This window comes from Bacillus rossius, chromosome 12 (assembly GCF_032445375.1).
Source record: "Bacillus rossius redtenbacheri isolate Brsri chromosome 12, Brsri_v3, whole genome shotgun sequence".
NCBI lineage: Eukaryota > Metazoa > Arthropoda > Insecta > Phasmatodea > Bacillidae > Bacillus > Bacillus rossius.
Window position 1 is genome coordinate 43,710,813 of NC_086339.1, and position 21,235 is coordinate 43,732,047.

Genomic DNA, 21,235 nt, shown 5'->3' on the forward strand with positions numbered 1-21,235 from the left:
TATAAATTTTAGGTACAAACAGTTTGAAATAATTTGAAAGTTTACTTAGTTAGGGAGTTATTAATATTTGTTTTTTTTTTGGTATTTCATCCCCTATTATTTTCTACCCCTTGCAGTAATAGCGGTTCGTCTGAAAAATTATTCTGGACGAAAGTTGTGAATAATATTTTAAGGTTTCAGAATATATAAGAACGGATTTAATAGTGTACTTGATATGTATTTTATGATTTTTTAAAAACATTTTACTCCTTTTTTTTTTCAATACCTGCAAGAATGGTTCATTTTATCCTAAACTCTTTTATAAAAGACTTTTAAATAAAAACTATAAGATATACACACAGTTTTTAAACAGATATTATGTTGTTCCTATTAAGGGAGTTATAAATTTTTTGTCCTCCAAACCTATATTTTTTCACCTTTTGCAGTTATTGTTGGTTATAACAAAAATTTATTTTGACAAAAGTGTTTGGTATTACTCCTTAAAGTTAAACTATTTTAAACAGAAGATATATATTTCATACTATGGGAGTTATAACTATTTTTCTGTTTTTTTCAAAAACCGTCCCCATTTCTACTCCTTTTGTCGGATTTTGCCAATTACCGAACTTGACAGAGATTTTTCTATTACTGGTTTTTATGTATAAGTTTGTAAGCGATTAGGAAAAATTTACGTAAGTTATAGTGTCCATAAAATGTGATATGTATAAACTTTTCAGTTGACAATGGTTTTGAGATCTATGGACTGTGAAAAGAAAATTATATAAAAAAAATTCCATGCTAATGGCTACAATAGATAGACTGCCTTCGAAATCTACCTAAAAATAATTTTTATACACTTTTTTTCTGAAAATGTCAAAATTGTCGCTTTATACATACATGTACTATTAGGACAAATTTTTTTTTAAATAAAAGCTGTATTTTAATAAGTTAAATTAAATTCACGTTGATATTCATATAACAATATTTCAATCGGGCATCACTGTTACGAATTTATAAACTAACAACGGACACAGCAGACACCAATTATTGTTCACATTTACCGTTCCGTTGCAGTCGTACACCGACAGACTTTCAGTGACGTCATCGACCGTCAGTAGCAGCGGAGACAGGTGAGTGCGTCTCATGATGATGATATTTCACAAAATGATTAATAACATTTTCCACTAACGGAATGAATCTGTGTCCAGACGAAGATAAAAATCAAATGTCATTTTGCATTTCATGTGATAGAGCAGTTCGGGATATCTGAAATGCATTTTTTTAAAGAGCGAGTTAAAATAAGAAACTAAACTACGATCAGTACAAATGTAGCCTATTTAATTTGTTAAATTTGATTCTTAAAAGTGCAGGCAAATGCATAATAATTTTAAGTAAAACTCTAATAACTTAAAACATTAAAAAGGTAAAAATGAAGACCTTTTTTTTAAAAAAAATGCCAAAACCAAAAAGTTGTTAAATTTTAGGCCTACCTTAACTTTGTGTATAAATGCGTTACTAAACCTGTGAGTTAAACATGACCAAGCCGTGCGAGCTAGTTCTTTTTTGCATAAAAGGGTAGGCCTACACGGCATTGTCATCCGGAGTGACGGCCTTCAACGTTTACGGGGAAAAATAACTTTTATCAAAGAAGCATTAAGTTGGAAGCTCACCACTAGCGGAAGGACCATAATCTTTGGACAGAGTTCCAAAAGGCTGGTCTCCGTAACGCAGCCGGGTGTACGCTGGAGGGGTCTGAATGCGGGTCTCGGGAAAAAAAAAAGTTGTATCGTCTTAATTGGTCACACAGGAGTTCAATTCAATAAAACCGTCTAGTCAAACTGTCGGACTGCCAAATAACAATTCACATAAGCTGGATAGTTAGCTCGTAGGTAAAGTTACCGATAAGCCAATAATTTAAAAAAATTGGTTGTCTGTAAAATCGGTTTACGGACGATAGTTTAACGTGACAACGTCATAACAAAACATTGATGAAATGATTGCATACTATTATGAATAAAATTGAATCATTTTTATTGAATATTCACTATTTTATATGGCTACAAAGAAGGAGTGAAATGAAATATACAATTTTTTTGATAAATTTAATTTTATTTGCATTCATTAATTCAAATATGTTTATAACTTTAACGAAGAGATTATTTTAACTATAACTTTTTTACATGTTTGCTATTTAACTTCTTCCAATCTGTGTTATTCTGTTAAGGATAGGACGATGATAGGAAAAGTAGAAAACGAATGGGAGTGTTTCAAGGATGATGTGAAGGAAAATGGCTTACCCAACACCAAAATGCAGTCAAAATAATATATTTGCGCCACGGACTCTGCAGCAATGTTAGGAGGAACGGGTTAGCAAAGAGCAATGAAAATTTTACATTGAAATGCATGAAAACAGAATTACGCCACGGACTCGGTCGCAATTCTAGGAGGTTCAGGTTAGCAAAGAGCAATATAAAATGAGCGTAACGGGACACAGCGAAACGGGACAATGTGCGTAACGGGACACTTTTTCGTGCGTGCAGCCGGCGTTCATCGATTTATTAGACGTCACGTCGAAAAGAAATTACCATGTAGAAGTAGGGTAAAGTGAAGAGGAGACATATATTTGCCACTGGTAACGTCCGCCATGTTTCCTACTTTCAGATCTCCAAGTGTTAATGCGCAGACTCCGTGAGAAGCGACGCGGGTGAACGCAGCGGACAGTCACGTAACGACGTAACCTTGAGCTGTCAAGGACGCCTTCTGGTAGAAGCGGTCGTGATTGTTACGTCGCTAGAAGCACGGACTTGTGACGCCTCTCTTCACACGACCGGTTTCCCCCCGTACCTGAATCCGCCCACTCATATGGTTCAACTCGTGATGTTAATTCCTGCTTAAAACGTGGCCTACTCATCGACCCATCGGTGTCCACGCTTTTGGAAAGAGTTGACCTGCGTTGGTTCATTTTGTATAGTACGTAATTAAGAAACACACCTTGGTGTTCTTATCCAAAGACGTGATGGAGGAAACCGACACAAGGGAATATGGGTGAATTTGATTATTGAATCGAGTTCGTCGATTCCTTTTGTTATGTCTCCAAAACTGAAAAAATTTTTTCCGCAATAATTTCCTTCGGATCCAATAGGTATCGCGAGCTTTCGCGGACATTTTCAGGGGTTTCTCGGCTGGTGGGTTTTAGCCGTGTCAAAAGCGAAGAGTTCACCAGCGTTTCGTTCGACATTTCTGTAGCCATCATCAGGGTAACGGTCTCCATCTGAGAGTTTTATCTCTCCTATTTACTGTAAATACTTTCGCTTTAGAGGTTACTCGTTTCCTGATTGACTGCATTTGTGTGTTGATCAGAGGCTTTTTTTTTTCCTTTCTGATTGGTCCACAGCGAACTCTTCTCTTTTCAGGCGGGTCAAACCCAACTAGATAATAAACGTGATAATTTTTAATATCTGCACAAAGTTTGATATGTTGGCTCACGGGTAGGAGTTTCTGGCCGGTGAATCAAAACCCACGTGTTCGATTCCCGGCCAGGTCAGGCTTTTTCCCCTTGTGGAAAACTTCCTTCCCCAGTTGAAGAATGGGTTTGTGTGTTGTCTCTCCACCTCCTCGATGCAGAAGGCAACAGCAAGCCATCGCAGAACCCTCCTGCCCTGATCACACCCTGTGCGTGTTACCGGGACGATGGTTGGGGGATCCCAACTGGCCTCTGGATATCACTCCATCACATGCGCTGTCGGGTGTCGTAGCTGCGGTCGGAGTAAGGGATGGCCCACGGCTTAAGATTTCGAATAAGTTAATTGGAACATGGGGAATTCGCATAAGTTTATGGCATAATAATTCCGCACGTGATGAAATCCAAGTCAATTTTTTCACTGGCTGCTTCCCCGTGTCTCATCCATAGAGACCGGAAAAATTCGCGGATTCATTTCACGATATGCTAGAATCCAAACAACTGTACTTTTATATTGCTTCTGTGATTGGCTTACAGTTTATCTGAAGGACTTTGAGCCAATGGAAAACCTTCAACCAAAAAATTATGGAATCGCAAGCGTCCCAGTTGACAGGTGTCACGAGTCAATAGCCAACGAGCAGGTGGCATTTGCCTGAGTATGTAGAGGGTTGTGGAGTCTATCCTAGAAATCATCGAAAGCGCGAAGTTTTCCGGCCTCTACTCATCCATTGCCAGTGGGTTTCCTCGAGGTGCTCCTGTATCTGTCAGGTGTTTGTTTTGCCAGTGGTCATCGTCGACTCCAACGACCTTGGTGTCGATGAGTTTTCAGACCCGTGTGAGTTTTAATTCTTATTATTTGAGTGAATGCACTGTATGCCGGTGACATAGGCTGGCGTGTGGTCTGTAAAGTGACCGTCTGTAAGCAGCAAGGCTTTACAGTGAAGTAGATAAGTGACGGCAGCCTGGCGACAGCTACTCACAAGTGAACAATTTTTTTTTGTGGCTTGATCACTTAAAACCAAGAGGCTCTTGTAAAAGGGGTTTTAATTTGTCACTGGCCTGTGAGTTGGACGACTCGGAGTTTTTATGTGTAAGGTTCTGAACTTCCCAGCGCCAATTTGTCTCTGTTGCATTGAAACATTTTTTGTCTTGTTCAAATTTTTGAACATAAATAGTATCAAAACATAACCAATTTTGTCTTCAAGGAGGTGACATATTAACATACTAACAAACTGTTGTAATTATTTAAATCATTCTTGTATCTAAAAGAAAAAAACTCTTGTCTAATTTTTTATTAATTTTACTATTTTGACTAAAAATCCAAAATTTCCCGGAGTGTTATTAGTTGCAAAAGATTGGCATAAATATTTTTATTGTGAAATCATTGTGATTAAACATTCCATAAGCCGTTTAGGAAGACTACAACTTCAATATGCAATTTATGAAATTACAATTATTTTGAATATTTAAATAATATATTTTTGGCACAAAATTCTTGAAAAAAATATTTCTTATATTTAACGTAAAGTTTAAGTAATTTTGAGTAAAAGTAACTCCTAATAATGTCTACACTCTTCGTTGGAAGTCTATGTTATTTAACCGCAGTAAATGTGTCACCTCTGTTATCGTAATAAAACTAAACCATTTTTTTCCCCTTTTATTTATCGCACACGCACTACATTGTATGAAGCTTAGTGTGAAATGAAAATTTCATTGCAATTTAATATTTTCATTAATATTATGGATTAAAAACAAAATGTTACGAATACAGTCCAAAAGTAATTTAATAAAAATGTTTTATTAGTGTTTTTTTAATTAATTTAATATCCGTCAAAAAGTAGCTTATTAATAACACTGCATAATTATTATAATGATTATCTATACTATTATTTTACCGGTAATAAACTGGCGGCTAAGTGTTTAATCAAATTTAAGGAGCGACAGAAAATTTGAAACATTTTTATAGAATTAATAAGCTCATTACTTATGAAAGTTTTTAGAAAAGCTTCAGTTCCTATTTTCAAAGCCTTAATAATGCAAAATTTTAAAAAGTAAACACTTAACAATGGTTACAAACAAAAAATTAAATTTTATAATCCATAAAATATAAAGAATCTCGGTTTTAAGCGGCTTCTAAATGTTGTGGGAACACAGGACATTTATATATATATATATATATATATGATGGATGACCACGAGGCAATCAGTCAGACAATGTATTGAAACTCATAATAGATGTTGACATTGTTTAAAGAGAGGGGCAAAGTGGCGCCAACACTGGGGACGAATCATAGCTTAACAAGTGAAGCACAGACGATAACCGGGAGTCCTAGCAGGCACACGGGGCGGGTCGTTACCACAACGCCGAAATACCACAACGCCGAACGTCCAATAACGCCGAACGTCCAATAACGCCGAATACCATAACGCTTAATGCCAAATTGACAGCAACGCTGACAGCTAGAAAACTGCTGTGTACCACAACGCCGAAATACAGTAACGCCGAAAAATGTTGCTGCGGGGAGGGGGGGCCACAGGAGCAAAATGAAAAACAACTGAATGAATTTGTGTGCTAACCTTACCTAACCTAACCTTTGTGGCAGTCCTGCAATGACATTTTTCGGGGTTAATGTATTTCGGTGTTGTAGTAATGAGGCGTTGTGGTACACAGCAGTTTTCTAGCTGTCGGCGTTGTGGTCAGTTTGGCATTTCGGCGTTATGGTTTTCGGCGTTGTGGCGCGTCCCCACACGGGACCTGCTCATGGCGGCGTGACTGCCGGCTGACAGGCAAGGACGCGGGCGTCGCAGAGCCTCACACCGCGCCGGAGCTCCGTGCAGGCCACTCGCAGCAGCGCGCGCAAGGTGAGTGCTTGGCTGGACACGTCTGCCCCACGCTCATTCCAAACACGCTGATCCACTGTTTTTATTTTCCTGGAAATACAATAGTAACAAAGTGTTTTACACTGCCTCTTTTAAAGATATGGTGACGCGTCACGTACATTCCATTCAAACTAACATTTAACATTTAAAAAAATTGGTTGTCTGTAAAGTCGGTTTACAGACCATTGTTTAACGTGACAACGTCATAACAAATCATTGATGAAATGATTGCATACTTTTATGAATAAAATTGAATCATTTTTATTGAATTATCATTCATTTTGAATGGATACAAAGAAGGAGTGAAATAAAATCTACAATTTAATTGATAAGTTTACTTTTATTTGCACTCATTAATTCAAATATGTTAATTACTTTAACGAACCGATTATTTTAACTATAACTTTTATAATTGATCCTATTTAACTTCTTCCAATATGTGTTATTCTGTTAAGGATAGGACGATGATAGGAAAAGTAGGAAACTAATGGGAGTGTTTAAAGTTTAATGTGCCTCGAAAATGTCAAATCGAAGGTTGTTCCAATCGAGTGGAAGAGAGATAGATGCGGCGCAAGCGTACAATGAGTGTAACGGGACAATTTTTCGTGCGTACAGCTGGCGTTCATCGATTTATTAGACGTTGTCAGGTCAAAAACTTTTGCTTAGTACCTGGAGAAACACCTCTTTTAACATGAGATCAGTTACGTGAATATGAAATAGGAATGGAAAATCAGAAGTTGAGTACGTGAATCGCATTGTTCTCTATACAAAAGCCAGTGCAGAACTACGACGCTCATAGGAATGGAACTATTCAAGTGCAAGTCAAATTGTTACATTCAATATATATTACCAAGGAAAACATGGGGAGATGCTTCAACAGGTTTTGTGGTTTGAAAATAAGAACCAGTGGAATGATCTGCAAAAAGCACTGTGATTATTTTTATTTTTTTTTATTTTATGAATCTTTGCTATCGACGTCCAAGTGGACATTAGAGAATACAAGTGAATTCTAAAGAACTTGCTTGGATTTATTTCATTAAACTATCGAAAACTGAAATCAGAATCACTGGACCGGATCTCAAGTGGTTGCAGTGACTTACTACTACGACACTTCAGCCGAATCAATTTAATAATTTAGAGACAACGTTAAGGTTTGGTTTCGCGTGCTAAGTTGCTTATTGATTTTTATGATAATACCTATAGACTTCGGTTTAAGGGATAATCCTGTAAATTTATCTCGATATATCTCTAACGCTGTATATTTCGTCGAATCTTTATCACAATGTAAGTACTTAACAAGTGTATCTTAATACGAAAGTGTTTATTATAACGATTACTTGTATGACGTATTACAGTTTGCATATAACACTTAGTAAATATCTGGTAACAAAGTTCGAGACATATTTTTAAAGCAAGAGCTCTATCAAGAAAAATATATACAGTGTTATCTCTTCAATAATAGTTTAAACCAAAAAATTACCAGCATTTCGTGTGATACTTAAGGGACCCAGCCTACTAGGCATATATGCGGTGTGCAGAGTTTCAGGAAACTAAAACTATCATATTAATAACTGCTCAAGATATCCGATTGGTGTCTCTTTATGAAAATCATTTAAGAATTCGCCAAGAAAATATCAGTAATTGTTTTCGTTTTTTTTTAACTTTATTTTTAATATAGTAGACATAGCTAAAACGCGTGTTTTCAGAAAAATTTCAAAGTATGAGATAATTAAAAGCATTTAAGAGACTTTCCTTACACATTTATCTTCAATTGTACGCCATAAAATGTTATGGTTACCACTAAAATCTTGTAGTTGTCCTATGCACGACGTAAAGACTGCACGCCATTTTAGAGCTTTTCGCGTAGAGCTACATAACAATAAATAAAACAGCGGTGGTTGCCCTTATCCCACTTCCCTAACACAAATACACCCCTGACTAGGCAGACTTAAAGGCAAATTATTAGTCCTAGCATTTACTGAAAACCTCAAATAATGTGTTCCGTATGTAGCCTTCGTCTAAAACTATTTAATGTTAATATATAATGCATTAAATAAATAGTAATAAGGTTTACGTAAAACCCAGAAAATTAATTTTTTATGTTATGGTGCAAACTGTTCTTGTTAAATTTCTGATATACTTAATAAATAGTTCAAGACATAGGTTACATACGACAGTTAAATCAAAACTATCTAACACAAGATTCCATACTTTCGGTACGTGAAATAACTGACAAATATATTTCCCTTTAAAGTGAATTATAACATTAAATAAAAACCTTTTACCGAAAAACAATTTAATATGACAATATGATGAATGTATTTGAATGCATGTGCGAAAAACGATTAATTAGAAGCAAAACGATTCAGAATAGCTAGAAACCACGCGGCGATGTGGGGTCACAAAGGTCAGGCAGGGTCAGGACCTTCCACCACCTCCCACCACAGCGAGAAGCTGAGCGAGGCGGCGCAGTGGTGTGACCCGGGTTCGAATCCTTGTGCAGTGTTTTATTTGTTACCGATGTCAAGGGTATGGAGTAATACTCTTAGTGATTACTCCCATTGTTAACACATTAATTTACTTGATAATATTCAAAATTTATTTGGTATTAAATGTTAGAATTAATAATAAATATTAGTATTTTTTATTTATTTTGAGGTCATTTTATTGTTTATATTAACAGTGTTATTGCTGTTGTAATAATTCAAAAAAACATTCATAGCCATAAACATAATATTCCTCATATGAGACAATTTTTGTAGCAGTCGTCACTATTAAAACTAAAATATTTCATTAAATTATGTGCTCCCAAAATTTTCCCAACTTACTTCCAATACTCTACTAAAACTTACCCAACATTCATACAAAACTCTATTAACATTTCCTCAACACGGTCCTAAAACACTCTCAAAACTCTCCCACAAATCTCCCTTCACAATTTTACACTCTCCCAAAATACTCCCAACATTAACCCTACAATTCCCAACCTCTCACAACAATCTATCAACCCTCACCCAACAATTTCCGACCACTCCCCAACACTTTTGAAACACTCTCCCAACACTTTCCAAACACTCTCCCAACACTTTGTTAAACACTCTCCCAACACTTTTCTAACATTCGCCCAATACATTACCACACTGACCCAACATTCATCCAACACTCTCCTAACATTCACCCAACTCTCTCCCAACATTCACCCAACACTGTACCTACACACTCACACCACACTCCTAAAATTTTCCCAATATTCTCAAAACACATATCAACACTCACCCAACACTCTCTTAACACTCTCCTAAAAATCTGCCAAACACCATCCTATGTAACTCTTCCAAAACTCTCCAAATGTTTCAAATTCTATACCAACTCTCTCCAAACATTCTCCCACCACACTGCTAACACTCACCCAACACACTCCAAAAACTCTCCCAACATTCTTCAACTACTCTTCCGAACTCTCCCAACACTCTCCTTACACTTTCCTAATAATCTCACAACAATCACCGAACACATTCCTAACACAAGTACCAATACATTTCCAACACACTCCCAACACTTTACTAACACTCTACTAACACTTTCCTAATTTATTCTCAGCACTCTTCCAACACTTCCTTAATACTCTCCCAACATTCTCCCAATTCACTTCCTCCACTCTCTAAATACACTTCCAACACTCACAAAATACACTTTCAACACTTTACAAATTACCTCCTTGCATTCTTCCAATACCCTCCCAACACTCATACAGAAGTTTCCCAAAACTCTTTCAACACTCTCTCAATACTCTCCCAAAAACCTTCCAAAACTTCTCTCCCCTCACTCTCCCAACATTTTTTTTTCAATACTCTCACAAAATTCTTCCAACATTCTCCTAACACTGAACATTACTCTCCAAAAATTCTCCCATCAAACTCCCAATGCTATTCCAACGCTCATCTCTCACTCTTCCAACACTGATCTCTTACCTTTCCAACATTCTTTCAATTATATCCCACCACATTCCCATCAATCTACCAACATTTTCATATCACACTCAAAACATTGTACCAACACTTTCCCAAACAACTCCCAATTTTACCAACACTCTCCCAATGCTTTCCTAGCACTCTCCCAAAACTCTCCTAACATTATTCAAATACAATCCTAACACACTCCCAAAACCTCTCCCAACACACATCTTACACTTACGCAACACTCTCATACCTCTTCCCAACATTCTCCTAACATTCTTACAACTTGCTCCCAGCACACTCTCAACACTTTCCCAACATTCTTCTAAATCACTCCAACATTTTTTTTCATTACACTTCCAAACCACATAAAACATTCTTCTAACACTCTCGCAACACTCTTCCAACTCGGTCAACTTTTAACAAATATTCTCCCAACATTTTCCCTCAACACTCTCGGAACATACTCCCAATTTTCTTTAAACTTTTCCCGACATTCTCCTGACATAATCCCAACAGTTTCTCAAGACACTTTCAAAACTATCCACAACATTTTCCCAGCACATTCCAAAAACCTTCCTAACACTCAACCAACATACTTCCGATGTTCTCCCAACACTATTATAACATTCTCCTAACAATTTCCCAACATGGCCCTAACATTCTCCCGAATGGTATCAAAATACTCCTTATAATTCTCCCTTCACTTCCATCATACTCCAAACATTCTCCCGATACACTTCCAACATACACATAACATTCTCTCAACACTGCCCTTACATTCTCTCAATACTCTTTCAGAACTCCACCAAAGTTTTCCCATCTTCTCCCAACATTCTCCTATAACTCGCCTAACCATTTTCCAACATACTTCCAACATTATCCCAACAGTTTCTCATTACTCTCCAAAACTCTCCTAAAATTCTCCCAACACTGTCACAAAATTGTTACTTCAAAATCTTTTAACAATCTCTTAACATTCTGTCAACACTCTCACAACACTTCGCTAACATTTAACCAATATTCTCCCAACACTCTCGGAACATTCTCCAAATTTTTTTCTAAACTTTACCCGACATTCTTCTAGCACTATCCCAACAGTTTCTCAACACTCTTCCAAAACTCTCCACATCATTCTCCCAACACACTCCCAACGCTCCACACTAAGCGAAGCAAGCAACTGTCTTTGTCATTAGATGAATTCGATTGGGTCATTCGAAAAGGACAGCCGTATTCCTGACCACGTTCTAGCAAATTAAAACTTTCACCATGCACTGAAAATTTGCTGAATACATTAGCGAGAATGTCGTATTTTTCATGAACTTTAGATTAATATTTTGGCTATTTCGGGATTTTGATCACTGTATTATGCATGTGTAAGCTCTGCAAATTTTTTGTACTATTGCAAATTCTTAAAAAATAGTCTTTTGATTCCTCCGAAATGTTTAATCAAGCATAAAAGGGTCCCATGTATTTTGTTATCCTTTTCACAATGATATCGCCTGGTTAGAAGCATATTTGTCTAACACTGAGTAACTACAATAATATTTTCTATTAATTCCATAGCAAAGTCTATATGGTACTGATTGAAAACAGACTGTGAGACCTCCGTTAAATATTAATCCTATATCATACATTTACTCAAACAAAGTTACTATTTTATTTCTTATGTACATAAATTATTCATTTTTTAATTTATTTATCAATATCGGTTTTATTTATTAAATGGGAAGTGTAGCATTAAAACTACCTTGAAAGGTTCTTAACTACGAATATCCCTTAAGGATTACATACTTTGACCATGTCACGAAATCGAGAGTCCGAGGCCTCCACAATCTGATCGATAACCACCAGGTACTGTAGAAATACTGTTCTCAAACTTTCTAGATTTTAACTAAGTATCTAAATGTATTTGCATAATGCACTTTCGACATCCGTTATGCGACTGCTATGAAAAAATATCTATATTCAAAATCATTCTAAATCTTGTACGATAAACTTTTAGAAACCATGAGAATACCTCTTTCACATAGATGACATTACTTCATAATGTCAAGCAAATCGTGCTCGCCTTTCCAGCACAGGTCTTTATATCACTGAAACGATATTTTATTGAATACGGGGTTGACGTAAGCGCAAAATAAATAAATTCCTTAAAGCAAATAAGCAAGTTAGACTATTCTTGCTACGAAGAAAATATTTAGGTGTGAAACTATAATCTAGGCACAATAAAGTCTTCTTAGCATATCATGCCAAAATACCCTTAGATAAGACCTTGATTTCCACTTGCAACATCGTAAATACCATTGACAATTTACAATGAACTAACTACAAAAAGCGATTTTCTCATGCTGCAGATGACAGGGTGTTACTGGATGGTCCTGCTGTTGTCGTTTCCAACCATCTTGGTGGGTGCAGGAGATCCACTGGACTGGTGGCAGACCACTGTCATCTACCAGGTGTACCCGAGGTCCTTCCAAGACAGCGACGGAGATGGCACAGGTGACCTGAGAGGTAAATGTCTTCAAGTGTTGCCATCTCTGTGAAAATAGAGGACTGGAGGCAGACATCTGTCATCTACCAGGTGTACCCGAGATCCTTCCAAGACAGCGACGGAGATGGCACAGGTGATCTGAGAGGTAAATGTCTTCAAGTGTTGTCATCTCTGTGAAAATAGAGGACTGGTGGCAGACCACTGTTATCTACGAGGTGTACCCGAAGTCCTTCCAAGACAGCGACGGAGATGGCACCGGTGACCTGGGAGGTAAATGTCTTCAAGTGTTGCCATCTCTGTGAAAATAGAGGACTGGTGGCAGACCACTGTCATCTACCAGGTGTACCCGAGGTCCTTCCAAGACAGCGACGGAGATGGCACCGGTGACCTGGGAGGTAAATGTCTTCAAGTGTTGCCATCTCTGTGCAAAATAGAGGACTGGTGGCAGACCACTGTTATCTACCAGGTGTACCCGAGGTCCTTCCAAGACAGCGACGGAGATGGCACAGGTGATCTGAGAGGTAAATGTCTTCAAGTGTTGTCATCTCTGTGAAAATAGACGACTGGTGGCAGACCACTGTTATCTACGAGGTGTACCCGAAGTCCTTCCAAGACAGCGACGGAGATGGCACCGGTGACCTGGGAGGTAAATGTCTTCAAGTGTTGCCATCTCTGTAAAAATAGAGGACTGGTGGCAGACCACTGTCATCTACCAGGTGTACCCGAGGTCCTTCCAAGACAGCGACGGAGATGGCACCGGTGACCTGGGAGGTAAATGTCTTCAAGTGTAGCCATCTCTGTGCAAAATAGAGGACTGGTGGCAGACCACTGTCATCTACCAGGTGTACCCGAGGTCTTCCAAGACAGCGACGGAGATGGCACAGGTGATCTGAGAGGTAAATGTCTTCAAGTGTTGTCATCTCTGTGAAAATAGACGACAGGTGGCAGACCACTGTTATCTACGAGGTGTACCCGAAGTCCTTCCAAGACAGCGACGGAGATGGCACCGGTGACCTGGGAGGTAAATGTCTTCAAGTGTTGCTATCTCTGTGAAAATAGAGGACTGGTGGCAGACCACTGTCATCTACCAGGTGTACCCGAAGTCCTTCCAAGACAGCGACAAAGATGGCACAGGTGACCTGAGAGGTAAATGTCTTCAAGTGTTGCCATCTCTGTAAAAATAGAGGACTGGTGGCAGACCACTGTCATCTACCAAGTGTACCCGAGGTCCTTCCAAGACAGCGACGGAGATGGCACCGGTGATCTGAGAGGTAAATGTCTTCAAGTGTTGTCATCTCTGTGAAAATAGAGGACTGGTGGCAGACCACTGTTATCTACGAGGTGTACCCGAAGTCCTTCCAAGACAGCGACGGAGATGGCACCGGTGACCTGGGAGGTAAATGTCTTCAAGTGTTGCCATCTCTGTGCAAAATAGAGGACTGGTGGCAGACCACTGTCATCTACCAGGTGTACCCGAGGTCCTTCCAAGACAGCGACGGAGATGGCACCGGTGACCTGGGAGGTAAATGTCTTCAAGTGTAGCCATCTCTGTGCAAAATAGAGGACTGGTGGCAGACCACTGTCATCTACCAGGTGTACCCGAGGTCCTTCCAAGACAGCGACGGAGATGGCACAGGTGATCTGAGAGGTAAATGTCTTCAAGTGTTGTCATCTCTGTGAAAATAGACGACTGGTGGCAGACCACTGTTATCTACGAGGTGTACCCGAAGTCCTTCCAAGACAGCGACGGAGATGGCACCGGTGACCTGGGAGGTAAATGTCTTCAAGTGTTGCCATCTCTGTGAAAATAGAGGACTGGTGGCAGACCACTGTCATCTACCAGGTGTACCCGAAGTCCTTCCAAGACAGCGACAAAGATGGCACAGGTGACATGAGAGGTAAATGTCTTCAAGTGTTGCCATCTCTGTGCAAAATAGAGGACTGGTGGCAGACCACTGTCATCTACCAGGTGTACCCGAGGTCCTTCCAAGACAGCGACGGAGATGGCACAGGTGATCTGAGAGGTAAATGTCTTCAAGTGTTGTCATCTCTGTGAAAATAGACGACTGGTGGCAGACCACTGTTATCTACGAGGTGTACCCGAAGTCCTTCCAAGACAGCGACGGAGATGGCACCGGTGACCTGGGAGGTAAATGTCTTCAAGTGTTGCCATCTCTGTGAAAATAGAGGACTGGTGGCAGACCACTGTCATCTACCAGGTGTACCCGAGGTCCTTCCAAGACAGCGACGGAGATGGCACCGGTGACCTGGGAGGTAAATGTCTTCAAGTGTAGCCATCTCTGTGCAAAATAGAGGACTGGTGGCAGACCACTGTCATCTACCAGGTGTACCCGAGGTCCTTCCAAGACAGCGACGGAGATGGCACAGGTGATCTGAGAGGTAAATGTCTTCAAGTGTTGTCATCTCTGTGAAAATAGACGACTGGTGGCAGACCACTGTTATCTACGAGGTGTACCCGAAGTCCTTCCAAGACAGCGACGGAGATGGCACCGGTGACCTGGGAGGTAAATGTCTTCAAGTGTTGCCATCTCTGTGAAAATAGAGGACTGGTGGCAGACCACTGTCATCTACCAGGTGTTCCCGAAGTCCTTCCAAGACAGCGACAAAGATGGCACAGGTGACCTGAGAGGTAAATGTCTTCAAGTGTTGCCATCTCTGTAAAAATAGAGGACTGGTGGCAGACCACTGTCATCTACCAGGTGTACCCGAGGTCCTTCCAAGACAGCGACGGAGATGGCACCGGTGACCTGAGAGGTAAATGTCTTCAAGTGTTGTCATCTCTGTGAAAATAGAGGACTGGTGGCAGACCACTGTCATCTACCAGGTGTACCCGAGGTCCTTCCAAGACAGTGACGGAGATGGCACCGGTGACCTGAGAGGTTAATGTCTTCAAGTGTTGCCATCTCTGTGCAAAATAGAGGACTGGTGGCAGACCACTGTCATCTACCAGGTGTACCCGAGGTCCTTCCAAGACAGCGACGGAGATGGCACAGGTGATCTGAGAGGTAAATGTCTTCAAGTGTTGTCATCTCTGTGAAAATAGACGACTGGTGGCAGACCACTGTTATCTACGAGGTGTACCCGAAGTCCTTCCAAGACAGCGACGGAGATGGCACCGGTGACCTGGGAGGTAAATGTCTTCAAGTGTTGCCATCTCTGTGAAAATAGAGGACTGGTGGCAGACCACTGTCATCTACCAGGTGTACCCGAAGTCCTTCCAAGACAGCGACAAAGATGGCACAGGTGACCTGAGAGGTAAATGTCTTCAAGTGTTGCCATCTCTGTAAAAATAGAGGACTGGTGGCAGACCACTGTCATCTACCAGGTGTACCCGAGGTCCTTCCAAGACAGCGACGGAGATGGCACCGGTGACCTGAGAGGTAAATGTCTTCAAGTGTTGTCATCTCTGTGAAAATAGAGGACTGGTGGCAGACCACTGTCATCTACCAGGTGTACCCGAGGTCCTTCCAAGACAGCGACGGAGATGACACCGGTGACCTGAGAGGTAAATGTCTTCAAGTGTTGTCATCTCTGTGAAAATAGAGGACTGGTGGCAGACCACTGTCATCTACCAGGTGTACCCGAGGTCCTTCCAAGACAGCGACGGAGATGGCACCGGTGACCTGAGAGGTAAATGTCTTCAAGTGTTGCCATCTCTGTGCAAAATAGAGGACTGGTGGCAGACCACTGTCATCTACCAGGTGTACCCGAGGTCCTTCCAAGACAGCGACGGAGATGGCACAGATGATCTGAGAGGTAAATGTCTTCAAGTGTTGTCATCTCTGTGAAAATAGACGACTGGTGGCAGACCACTGTTATCTACGAGGTGTACCCGAAGTCCTTCCAAGACAGCGACGGAGATGGCACCGGTGACCTGGGAGGTAAATGTCTTCAAGTGTTGCCATCTCTGTGAAAATAGAGGACTGGTGGCAGACCACTGTCATCTACCAGGTGTACCCGAGGTCCTTCCAAGACAGCGTCAAAGATGGCACAGGTGACCTGAGAGGTAAATGTCTTCAAGTGTTGCCATCTCTGTAAAAATAGAGGACTGGTGGCAGACCACTGTCATCTACCAGGTGTACCCGAGGTCCTTCCAAGACAGCGACGGAGACAGCACAGGTGACCTGAGAGGTAAATGTCTTCAAGTGTTGCCATCTCTGTAAAAATAGAGGACTGGTGGCAGACCACTGTCATCTACCAGGTGTACCCGAGGTCCTTCCAAGACAGCGACGGAGATGGCACCGGTGACCTGAGAGGTAAATGTCTTCAAGTGTTGTCATCTCTGTGAAAATAGAGGACTGGTGGCAGACCACTGTCATCTACCAGGTGTACCCGAGGTCCTTCCAAGACAGCGACGGAGATGGCACCGGTGACCTGAGAGGTAAATGTCTTCAAGTGTTGCCATCTCTGTGCAAAATAGAGGACTGGTGGCAGACCACTGTCATCTACCAGGTGTACCCGAGGTCCTTCCAAGACAGCGACGGAGATGGCACAGGTGATCTGAGAGGTAAATGTCTTCAAGTGTTGTCATCTCTGTGAAAATAGACGACTGGTGGCAGACCACTGTTATCTATGAGGTGTACCCGAAGTCCTTCCAAGACAGCGACGGAGATGGCACCGGTGACCTGGGAGGTAAATGTCTTCAAGTGTTGCCATCTCTGTGAAAATAGAGGACTGGTGGCAGACCACTGTCATCTACCAGGTGTACCCGAAGTCCTTCCAAGACAGCGACATAGATGGCACAGGTGACCTGAGAGGTAAATGTCTTCAAGTGTTGCCATCTCTGTAAAAATAGAGGACTGGTGGCAGACCACTGTCATCTACCAGGTGTACCCGAGGTCCTTCCAAGACAGCGACGGAGATGGCACCGGTGACCTGAGAGGTAAATGTCTTCAAGTGTTGTCATCTCTGTGAAAATAGAGGACTGGTGGCAGACCACTGTCATCTACCAGGTGTACCCGAGGTCCTTCCAAGACAGCGACGGAGATGACACCGGTGACCTGAGAGGTAAATGTCTTCAAGTGTTGTCATCTCTGTGAAAATAGAGGACTGGTGGCAGACAACTGTCATCTACCAGGTGTACCCGAGGTCCTTCCAAGACAGCGACGGAGATGGCACCGGTGACCTGAGAGGTAAATGTCTTCAAGTGTTGCCATCTCTGTGCAAAATAGAGGACTGGTGGCAGACCACTGTCATCTACCAGGTGTACCCGAGGTCCTTCCAAGACAGCGACGGAGATGGCACAGGTGATCTGAGAGGTAAATGTCTTCAAGTGTTGTCATCTCTGTGAAAATAGACGACTGGTGGCAGACCACTGTTATCTACGAGGTGTACCCGAAGTCCTTCCAAGACAGCGACGGAGATGGCACCGGTGACCTGGGAGGTAAATGTCTTCAAGTGTTGCCATCTCTGTGAAAATAGAGGACTGGTGGCAGACCACTGTCATCTACCAGGTGTACCCGAGGTCCTTCCAAGACAGCGACAAAGATGGCACAGGTGACCTGAGAGGTAAATGTCTTCAAGTGTTGCCATCTCTGTAAAAATAGAGGACTGGTGGCAGACCACTGTCATCTACCAGGTGTACCCGAGGTCCTTCCAAGACAGCGACAAAGATGGCACAGGTGACCTGAGAGGTAAATGTCTTCAAGTGTTGCCATCTCTGTAAAAATAGAGGACTGGTGGCAGACCACTGTCATCTACCAGGTGTACCCGAGGTCCTTCCAAGACAGCGACGGAGACAGCACAGGTGACCTGAGAGGTAAATGTCTTCAAGTGTTGCCATCTCTGTAAAAATAGAGGACTGGTGGCAGACCACTGTCATCTACCAGGTGTACCCGAGGTCCTTCCAAGACAGCGACGGAGACAGCACAGGTGACCTGAGAGGTAAATGTCTTCAAGTGTTGCCATCTCTGTGAAAATAGAGGACTGGTGGCAGACCACTGTCATCTACCAGGTGTACCCGAGGTCCTTCCAAGACAGCGACGGAGACAGCACAGGTGACCTGAGAGGTAAATGTCTTCAAGTGTTGCCATCTCTGTAAAAATAGAGGACTGGTGGCAGACCACTGTCATCTACCAGGTGTACCCGAGGTCCTTCCAAGACAGCGACGGAGATGGCACAGGTGACCTGAGAGGTAAATGTCTTCAAGTGTTGCCATCTCTGAAAAAATAGAGGATGGTGGCAGACCACTGTCATCTACCAGGTGTGCCCGAGATCCTTCCAAGACAGCGACGGAGATGGCACAGGTGACCTGAGAGGTAAATGTCTTCAAGTGTTGCCATCTCTGTAAAAATAGAGGACTGGTGGCAGACCACTGTCATCTACCAGGTGTACCCGAGGTCCTTCCAAGACAGCGACGGAGATGGCACAGGTGACCTGAGAGGTAAATGTCTTCAAGTGTTGCCATCTCTGTAAAAATAGAGGACTGGTGGCAGACCACTGTCATCTACCAGGTGTACCCGAGATCCTTCCAAGACAGCGACGGAGATAGCACAGGTGACCTGAGAGGTAAATGTCTTCAAGTGTTGCCATCTCTGTAAAAATAGAGGACTGGTGGCAGACCACTGTCATCTACCAGGTGTACCCGAGGTCCTTCCAAGACAGCGACGGAGATGGCACAGGTGACCTGAGAGGTAAATGTCTTCAAGTGTTGCCATCTCTGTAAAAATAGAGGACTAGTGGCAGACCACTGTCATCTACCAGGTGTACCCGAGGTCCTTCCAAGACAGCGACGGAGATGGCACCGGTGACCTGAGAGGTAAATGTCTTCAAGTGTTGCCATCTCTGTAAAAATAGAGGACTGGTGGCAGACCACTGTCATCTACCAGGTGTACCCGAGGTCCTTCCAAGACAGCGACGGAGATAGCACAGGTGATCTGAGAGGTAAATGTCTTCAAGTGTTGCCATCTCTGTAAAAATAGAGGACTGGTGGCAGACCACTGTCATCTACCAGGTGTACCCGAGATCCTTCCAAGACAGCGACGGAGATGGCACAGGTGACCTGGGAGGTAAATGTCTTCAAGTGTTGCCATCTCTGTGAAAATAGAGGACTGGTGGCAGACCACTGTCATCTACCAGGTGTACCCGAGGTCCTTCCAAGACAGCGACGGAGATGGCACAGGTGACCTGAGAGGTAATGTCTTCAAGTGTTGCCATCTCTGTGAAAATAGAGGACTGGTGGCAGACCACTGTCATCTACCAGGTGTACCCGAGATCCTTCCAAGACAGCGACGGAGATGGCACAGGTGACCTGGGAGGTAAATGTCTTCAAGTGTTGCCATCTCTGTGAAAATAGAGGACTGGTGGCAGACCACTGTCATCTACCAGGTGTACCCGAGGTCCTTCCAAGACAGCGACGGAGATGGCACAGGTGACCTGGGAGGTAAATGTCTTCAAGTGTTGCCATCTCTGTGAAAATAGAGGACTGGTGGCAGACCACTGTCATCTACCAGGTGTACCCGAGGTCCTTCCAAGACAGCGACGGAGATGGCACAGGTGACCTGGGAGGTAAATGTCTTCAAGTGTTGCCATCTCTGTGAAAATAGAGGACTGGTGGCAGACCACTGTCATCTACCAGGTGTACCCGAGGTCCTTCCAAGACAGCGACGGAGATGGCACAGGTGATCTGAGAGGTAAATGTCTTCAAGTGTTGTCATCTCTGTGAAAATAGAGGACTGGTGGCAGACCACTGTCATCTACCAGGTGTACCCGAGGTCCTTCCAAGACAGCGACGGAGATGGCACAGGTGACCTGAGAGGTAAATGTCTTCAAGCGTTGCCATCTCTGTGAAAATAGAGGACTGGAGGCAGACAGCTGAATTTAAGATTTTTCATTTTTAGTGCTTGAAGTGTGAACGATGTTTCAAAATGTACCATTACTGGAGAAAAGAAATATAATTATATATTTATATTAAACTGTTTTAATTTATCAGCTCAGCTCTCTAGGTCTGTTTAGTAACGCGGGTGTCCTTTTACTGCAGAATAGAATTGACAACTGCTTTTATTTTTTAATTTAATGTGCATAATCGAAAACGTCCATGAGAATAATAAGGACACTAATAATTAATAATTAAAATATTTTAGAAGAAATGAGGTGTAATAAGGGAATTTTAACTTTTCATTAACATACCATTGGGCTAATATTGAAAATATATATATATATTTAACTATCTGGGGTTAAAGTGAACCACTTTTCCTTATATTGTGTACCTACTATAATGTATTGATTGTATACATTACACATTTTTCAACTGATTTTTTAAACCCAAATTAGATTTCAATTTTCATAGGACTGCATTAAAGATGTAAATATTGTTACGACTACCCTTACTCTGTGCCAGTGATAACAACTCCAGCACCCTGCGGTGAGATACGTTAAGAAAAAGAGGCACACACATGAACAAAATTTTCAAGTTTCACATAAATCAAACATAGCTCTCGCGTCTTA

At 41.8% G+C, this 21,235-nt stretch overlaps 1 protein-coding gene across 1 annotated transcript in view; it reads left to right on the top strand.

The window, feature by feature from the left end:
* The first annotated feature begins 6,177 nt into the window (after window positions 1–6,177).
* The window catches only part of LOC134537883 (maltase 1-like), a 59,296-nt gene continuing 44,238 nt past the window's right edge, over window positions 6,178–21,235 (top strand). Inside the window, exons 1-2 of the mRNA XM_063378790.1 lie at window positions 6,178–6,301; window positions 12,694–12,789. The gene's annotated coding sequence lies outside the window, so the exon portion shown is untranslated. The remainder of the gene's footprint in view (window positions 6,302–12,693; window positions 12,790–21,235) is intronic.